The sequence below is a fragment of the Chrysochloris asiatica genome, unplaced genomic scaffold, assembly GCF_000296735.1.
Source record: "Chrysochloris asiatica unplaced genomic scaffold, ChrAsi1.0 scaffold00075, whole genome shotgun sequence".
Classification (NCBI taxonomy): Eukaryota; Metazoa; Chordata; class Mammalia; order Afrosoricida; family Chrysochloridae; genus Chrysochloris; species Chrysochloris asiatica.
Genome location: NW_006408593.1, coordinates 9,425,455 through 9,433,863, shown reverse-complemented (window position 1 = coordinate 9,433,863; position 8,409 = coordinate 9,425,455).

The following is an 8,409-nucleotide window of genomic DNA, read 5'->3' as shown; positions in this document are numbered from 1 at the left end:
AAAAAAAAAAAAAAAGATTAACTGCCTGCAACCAATTCTACAGCACACCACCACCCATATATATTTATATATCTATAGAGATAGAGATAGGACTCCTGGCATGACGCTGTAGGATCAGCACTGGACTTCCAACAAGGTCAAATGTTCAAACCCACCTGCTGCTCCTTGGAAACCCTACACAGGGTTGCTATGAATCAGAATCAATTTGATGGCACTTAACAACAACAACCATCTTTGTAGAAGTAGGCCTTTCTCCTGAGGAGCAGCTGGGTGGATTCAAACTGCCGACTTTTCAGTTAGCAACAGCTCTCTAACCATTGAGCAACTCTTTGGTTAAGTGCCGCTGTTGACTCTGTTCTACTCATGTTGTTGTTGTTACGCGCTGTTGAGTCAGTTCTGACCCAAAGCGATCCTGTATAGGGTTTCGGAGGAGTGGCTGGTGAGCTTGAACCGCCAACCTTGCAGTTCAAATAACTTTGCATTAACCCACAGCACCACACCAGGACAACCCTTAATAAGGTTTCCGAAGAATGGCTGGTGGGTTTGAACCAGTTGACCATGTGGTTAGCATTCCAGTGCTTATCCTACAGCACTACACCAGGACTCCATGATTTGCCCAGGAATGCACAACAGAAGATTAACAATTTAGTTCAAAGAGCGGGCACGTTGTCTAGTATCCTTTAGAAAGTCCAACCGGCACCAGCTTTTCTGGTGTGGCTCTGTAGGATAAGCACTGGACCTCAAGGCAAGCGGTTCAAACCCATGAGCCACTCCTCAGAAACCCTATACAGGGTGGTTGTGAGTCGGTACCGACTGGACAGCACGTGACAACAACAAATGAATTCAGCTTAAAGGACATCAGCAGGCTGTCTCCTTGCTCTCCTGAGAATGGCAGAGAAGATGGAGAAATGGGCTCAGAAAAGCCCCCATGTTCAAGTAATGCATGACATTACTTGGAGCAAGGATTCAAAGTTGAGTCCGTCGCCAACTCCGGAAGCCTAGTAAGACCCTGGTTTCTCTGGTGGGCTGCTCCTCCTCCGGGCCTCCAGTGAGAACCGAGAGAGGGCGCATTGTGCCCAGCGCTCACTGAGCGCGCTACCTTGGCCTTTGCGGGTCCCAGTCGACCCCTCGGTTGCCCTGCCCGAGGCCGAGGCAGGCTCTCGGTTGGAGATTTGCTGCTCCCTTTATCCCATTGGCTGACTGCTCAGGAGCTCAAGTCCTAGGTTCGTTTCCCCAAGGAGTAAAGAGTTGCGTGAAACTTCATTTTGCTGACTTTGGACCCATCACTGAGAAAGATATCGTGTTTGCTCAAGTGGAAAACCAAACACCAAACTCACTGCCTTCGAGTTCATTCTGACTCCTAACTGCCCCGCGCTTCCACCAGTTGCTCTGCGTCAGGACCCCAGGCGACGGCCCACAGCCAAAGGGTGGCTGCAAGGAGAGGTGTCCTCAGGCGATGGGCAGCTAGGAGCTCTGGGCAAGGGCTCTGGGAGAGGCCACAGCTCCCAGTGAGGCAGGTAGGAAAGGGCTGAGGTCAGACCACCAGGGACAGCCAGTGAGAACTGAAAGTAATTTTCTATGTGCCAGGAGTCCTGGTGTGGCGCTGTGGGTTAATGTGTCAAACTGCAAAGCCATTTGAACTGCAAAGTTGGCAGTTCAAGCTCACCAGCTGCTCCTCGGAAACCCTATACAGGGTCACTATGGGTCGGAACCGACTCGATGGCACTTCACAACAACATGTGCCGCGTACTATGTCAAGTGCCATTTATGACTGGCTCTCTCCTTCGGTCTCTGCAGATCAGTGTTACCCAAATACCTGCCCGATTTAGCCCTGACCTCTCCCTAATCTTCCACCCTCCGTCCTTTCTCCCTCCCAACAATGATGCTTTCTCTCAGGCTATCTCCTATATCAGGTGCTGGGACTGGAGCCTTCTTTACCTGAAGGCCAGTGGCGAGGGAGTCAGGGTGGACAAGGGGTACTAGGCCAGATACCGCCCTATCTGGAGGCCCCTGAGGTCTGTGGCCGCTGCACCTTTGGACAAGGGGCATCACCTCTCTGGGCTTCCTTTCCTGCTGTTTAAACGGGGACCATGGACCCTATTCCACAGGGCAATGAGGAACTTAAATGAGACTCAAAGGATAGAAAAGTCCGGTTAAAACTGTAAGGTGGGGCAGAGTAGGGAGCTGAAAGGCCACAGTGACCCTTCTCCCCTGAAATCACCAGTAGGTACACACCCTCTGCCTCTCATCTGTCCCAATGCAGCGAGGGCTGGACAGGCTGTTAGGATTCCTTTGGCCTTCTCACTCCTGGAGGTTTGAAAGGGCCCTGACCTTTCAAGGGCAGAACCTCCCACAGAAGAGGAGTGTTGAAGTGCAGAAATCCCAATTGATCATTTCTGGTCCTTTTTTAAAAGATGTCTGAAACACAGGTATCTCCAATGTATAAAAGGGGTACCAAGGAGCGCTGGTAGCGTAGTGATTACAAATCGGGCTGCAAACCTCAAGGTCAGCAGTTCAAAGCTACCAACTGTTCCAGAGGAGAAAGATGAGACTTTCTGCTCCCATAAAGATTTACAGCCTCAGAAACCCTGTACAGGGTCGTTAGGAAACTGACTCCACAGCACATAACCACCATCTGTTACCACAGTCCTGGTGTGATGCTATGGACTAATGTGTTGGGCTACAAAGTCAGTTTGAACCACAAGGTCACCAGTCCAAGCTCACCAGCTGCTCCTTGGGAACTCTATACAGGGTCGGTATGGGTCAGAACTTAACAACAACAACAATGCTGTTACCAGGAGCCCTGGCAATGCAATGGTTAAGTGTTTTCGATGCTAACCAAAAGGTCAACAGTTCAACCAAACCACTCTGGAGAAAAGATCCAGTGATCTGCTCAGTAAAGCTTATAGCCTAGGAAACCCAGTGGTTTCTGTCTATCATGTAGGGTTCGTTAGGCATCGAATCGATTCCATAGCACACAGCATTACTGTTACTAGAAAGTATCATAAGTGACCTTGTTGCTGTTGTTGTTAAGTTTGTTCCGACTCATAGCAACCCTGTAAAGGGTTTCCAAGGAGCGGCTAGTGAGTTTGAACCACCAACCTTGTGGTTCAACCAGCATTACGGTGGGTCCAGGGCATTATCCCACAGTGCCACACACATAATCTCCTTTGATTCTTGCAGTTATCTTATGAAGTAAAGACCGCTATTATTCCTATTTTACAGAAGAAACTGAGGCCAGTAAAGGAAGACATTTAGTGCCCTTGAGTCAGTCCCAGTCCATTGTGACCCAGTATAGAGTTTCCAAGGAGCACTTGGTGAGTTTGAACAGCCAACCTGTGTTTCAAACCAACCTTGCAGTTCTGTGCTTATCCTCCAGCACAACAGCCAGTAAACTGCAGAAGTGAGATTCAAACCTGAATCTAAAGCTAGGAAAAAACTTACTGACGACATTCTTGCTGCCTCTTCCCTCCCCCACCTTTTCCAGACTCAAAGGCACTATCCCAGATAGTGACTCCCCAACACTGTTCTGCACTGGAGAGAAACTGGAATCCCCCACACACACACTGCCCAAGAGGACGAGGGAACTGGGAGCTTGGAACTGGGGTCAGCATAGTTGCCAATAGCTGCCCGCAAACCCTTGGGGCAAGTGGCAGGGGCAGGACAGTGAAGGGAGAACTGAACCCTTAAAGAAAGACTCTAGGTACCAAAGGAACTGGGTTGTGGGGAGGAAGAAAGAGGGATTATAGGCCATGCTCCTCTCTCTGTAAGGGAGGCCAGAGAGCAGCGATAGTGTGAATAGACCCTGGGGCTTGGGTAAGGAGAGGAGAAGAGGAAAGGAGCAAAGGGCCCAGGACTTGCTCAAGGCTCCCAGCTGTAGAGAATGAGGACGCCAACACTCTCCTCTCCCATAAAGCCTGCTCCTTTGCTCCTCCCTGGCCCCAACTTGATTTGGTGGGTAATGGGATAGAAAGACTACTGCCAGAAGCACCACAGACCTGGGAAGAAACCCTGGAAGTTGTCATTTGGAAAGTCCCAGGGTAGATACAGAGTCCTGGTGTGGCGCTGTGGGATAATGCACTGGACCCCAAGTTCAGTTTGAACGGAAAGGTTGGCAGTTCAAACTCACCAGTCGCTCCTCAAAAACTCTATATAGAGTCACTATGAGTCAGAGTCCTGATGTGGCACTACAGGCTAATGCACTGCAAAGTGGTTTTGAACTGCAAGGTCAGCAGTTCAAGCTCACCAGTCGCTCCTAGGAAACCTCATCCAGGGTGGCTGTCCTTGAACCAACTCCATGGCACTTAACAACAACTTAAGGGTAGATATGCGCCCTCCCCGTTTGGGGTGTAGGGAGTAGGAGTAGGGTGAGGTCTCCAGCTGAGGGAACAGAGAGGATTTGGGAGAGAGTCCAAGGGATCAGCTCTGCCCAGGTCAGTAGGATTTGACCTTTTGGGGGTTAGGGAACTCTCTGAAATCATGGTTAAAAGTTTGAACCCTCTTTCCAGCGATGGCACATACAGACACTCTATAAGGATCCTCAGATGCCCTGAACGCATCAATTCTACCTTCCCTCCACTAGGGAGTTTCCACCTCTCCAGATGGGAAATAGATAGAAAGGTCCTACGGTTCTCCTGGAACTGAGGCAAGCAGTTTAGGACTTGGAAGCCTCATTTCTGTCTAGGAAGTGCCTCAGGACTCAGATATATTTATGTCAAGTAGTTTTTTGACTTCCATTTTCCCACCGCCAATCTTTTCTAGCCGCTTTTTAAAACTTTAGGAGAGAAGGCACAGGGGAGAAAACAGAAGAGACAGGGGCTGCAGTCCAAACACCTGGCTGTGGATTTGGGGTAATGGCATTTGGGAATTATCTGTGAATTTAAATTATCTGTGTTTTCCTCGGCTGTAACCGATATTCAAGGGATGGACAGGCAGACTTCCGGATCCAACAATTCCTCCCTGGATCCACAGGGATTAAAGCGCTCCACACTGGCAAAGCAGAGACTTCACCATGTCTCAAGAGCTTTCTAGGCAGGGGCTGGCCTGACTCCCAACTGCTCAGGCCTCGCGTGTCCCTGTGCCACGCGCCCTGCCCTCTTTGCCTTGCCTTTGCAGGCAGAAGGCGGGGGAACCAGACCCTTTCCCACACCTGAACTGCACCTCCAGACCGACCGGAAAAGTTCCGAGGGCCCTGCTTCCCAAAACAGGAGGCAGATCCTGGAACCAAACATGGGTGGGCAAAGATGTGCGCCATCTGCAGCGAAAACAGGGCTGCTCATTTTTTTTTAATTTCCATCCCCACGTGGTGCTTAATAGACACTGGCGACAAAACAGTGTTTGATCAACTAAAACTCTAGAACAATTTCGGGACTCCAGCTATTCCCGGGTAAATAGGGTGTGCCCTAAAGGCAGGTTTCCCTCGGCCTCCTGACTTACCTGCGGTATTAAACAGAGTATGCGGGTGGGAGGCAAGCACCTATCCTGTAAGGCCTCGTCCAAAGCCTCTGAGCGCTGTAAACTCCAGAAATGGCTAGTTGCCTCAACCTGGGTACAGGTTCCCCTATGAGATGGGAGCCACTCAGCGCTCCCGGACCTGGTCCAGCACCTCTTCTCTCGAGGCCCAACCGCAGGTTCAAATCACCACAGTGACCTCCAGGCTCCCAGGAGCACTTGGACCTCTAGGGATCCCCAGGAAACCGTCCGGGCAGAGCCTCTCTCCCTGCCTCCATCCTGGCAGACCTGAGGGCAGCAGTGGGCGCCCGAGCCGAGTTGGGAAGACACATTCGGGCGAGATAGGGCAGCATCTGCGGCAGTTGGGTGCCCAGATGTAAGCGCCGTCGCCGACCTCAGCCCCACTCCCAGGTGAAGGGACACTGTAGGTATGCCCGGGCGTCCAGAACTGGGTAGTGCTGAGTCCCCAGCGGGAGGGGCTCACCTCTGGCGATTTTCCCAGAAACAATGAGCAAAGTGGGGGGTTTTCTGTGTCCCCTGACAGCCTGGAGGGGTCTGCTGCAGATTAGGCTCCAGAGAGCTCTGAGAAGGCGCATTGGTTGTTAGAAGTGTGCTTTCGGAAGTTGGGTCATCTGAATTTGAAGCCCAAGCCCTTTGCTTTGTATGACCAGAAACAATTACTTCACTTCTCCGTGCATTGTTATTATTATTTTAATTATTGAGGATTAATAAAATGCAATTAAGCAGTCTGCTGCTTACCAAAAGGTTGATGGTTCAAACCCACCCAGTGTCTCTGCAGGAGAAAGATCTGCGTGAGAAAAAAAACAGCGATTTACTTCTGTATAGACTGTTGTTAAGTTCGAGTCAATTCCGACTCATAGCACTCTGTGTAGGGTTTCCAAAGAGCAGCCGGTGGGTATGAACTGCCGACTTGGTGATTTGCAATCCATTGATGATCCCTACAGCATCACAGCCGACAGCATCCAGCCTATTAAAAACTCTAGGGGGCATTTCCCCTCTGTCACATGGGATCAAGTTCAATGCAAATATCTAACTGTGTAACGGCTGGCAAGTAAGCAACTGCTTAGTACACACAAGATTGTTATTAATATGTTATTATATCTAGAGTGTGAGGTTTTTACACAGGTCTGCAGGGTGGTAGGGCTTCCAGTTCAAGATTTGTAAATTCTCGGATTTCTTTCTCAGCTACCTTCCTCGATTCTTCCCGCCTTCTCCACTGCACCTGAAATAGGAGGGGACGTCAAAAAAATGTGTGGGAAATAAATCCATTTTTAAAATCCATTTTTCCACAAACTTTCAAAAGTCCCCTGGTATCGTTTCCGTGGTCCCAAATTTCCGAGCCATCTTCAGAGTGGCCAAAAAATGAGTCAAGTGGGTATGGTCCCCATTTTACTCATGCGGAAGTTGAATCTTGGGGTGGTCTGGCATGGCAAAGATAAGAGGGTCCTCCGGAATTGGTAAGCTCCAGTATTTACCGCTGCATGAGAGGCCAGTGTGAATATCTGTCTGTATACCTTCCTACACTGGGGACCCTAGAACCAACTCAAACCCAACCAGTGGGTGCTGCCCCAACAGCGCCAGCCTTGATTCATTTACCCTCTGGTCATTTATTCATTCACTTACTGGTTCATTCTTCTGTTCAACAGAGACTTAACACCCGTATACCAAGTATGGGGAGACTGTGGTCATTGCATTCTAGTAGAAAAACAACAAATGTGTCCAATACATCAGCAGGTAGGGAAATATGTCAAATCGTGTGTCGATGTCGTGAAGGAACTAAACACTAGGATGAGCCAGCGCATGGCTAGGGTGAGGTCTCCCCTAGGAGGTGGCACTGGGGAGTGGCCTTGAAGAAAGAGTGCTCCCTCACTCCACCCAGTCCTACTATGTCTGGAGCACCAGAAGAGGAAAGCTGTGCCCCTTCAGAGAACAAGGGAGAAAGAAGGGAGTGTGGAAGCAGCTAGGAATGTACCAACCAGAAGGAGCCAGCCCTGAAGTAGAAGGGGGTGATTCCCCACACACAACCTGCTCCTGATTGTTGTTGTTGTTGAGTGTCAGTGAGTCAGTCTGACCCATAGTGAATCGGATTTCCAAGGAGCAACCAGTGAGCTTGAACCGTCAACCTCGTGTTTTAATCCCACCTCACAGTGGCAACCACGATGTCACCCTTAACTGCAATGGAGACAACGCACCTAAGGAGCAGAACCCCAGGCTAGAGCTCGGTTTGGGGCGCCTTTGGGGTCGCTGGACCACCGATGTGGCATCCTGCACATTCCCCCAGGAAAGGGGTGGGAGCTGCTATGCTTTCAGCTGTGGGCGGTGAGATGGATGGACGGATGGATGGACCATTGGAGGAACGAATGCTGGAAAGCACACCGAAATAACCAGCTGCACTTATTACTGCTTTTACTGGCAAGCTGCATTTGAAGAGACCATATGAGACATACCTGGAATGTTCTTTCTTAGATTTAGGCAAACCCGCATTGTCCCCGCAGGCACAGGTTCCTTACTCTACGCTCACTACGCTCCATCTCCCAAGGAAGAGGGTAGAAGGTCCACTCCAGCATTCCTTGAAGTTGATTCTCAGAACTCAAGGTGGAGGGCCGGTTTCGCGGATCAAAGTCTGCGCCCCTAGATCTCTGGGTTTGAATCCTGGGTGACCAGAAAGTGAGTGCATAATTAGTTATTGTTGTTGTTAAGTGCCGTCGAGTCGGTTCCGACCCACAGCGACCCTGGATAGGGTTGCCGAGGAGCAGTTGGTGGGTTTGAACCGCTGACCTTTCGGTTCAAACTAACCTTGCAGTGCAGCGCATAATCCTGCAGCGGCACACCAGGACTCCAGATAATAATTAAACAGGTAATAAACACACCAAGTGGAGATCACAGAGAAACGATGCGCTAAACTTGCAGGCTTGTGGGGGCGGTTCTCTGCCTGCA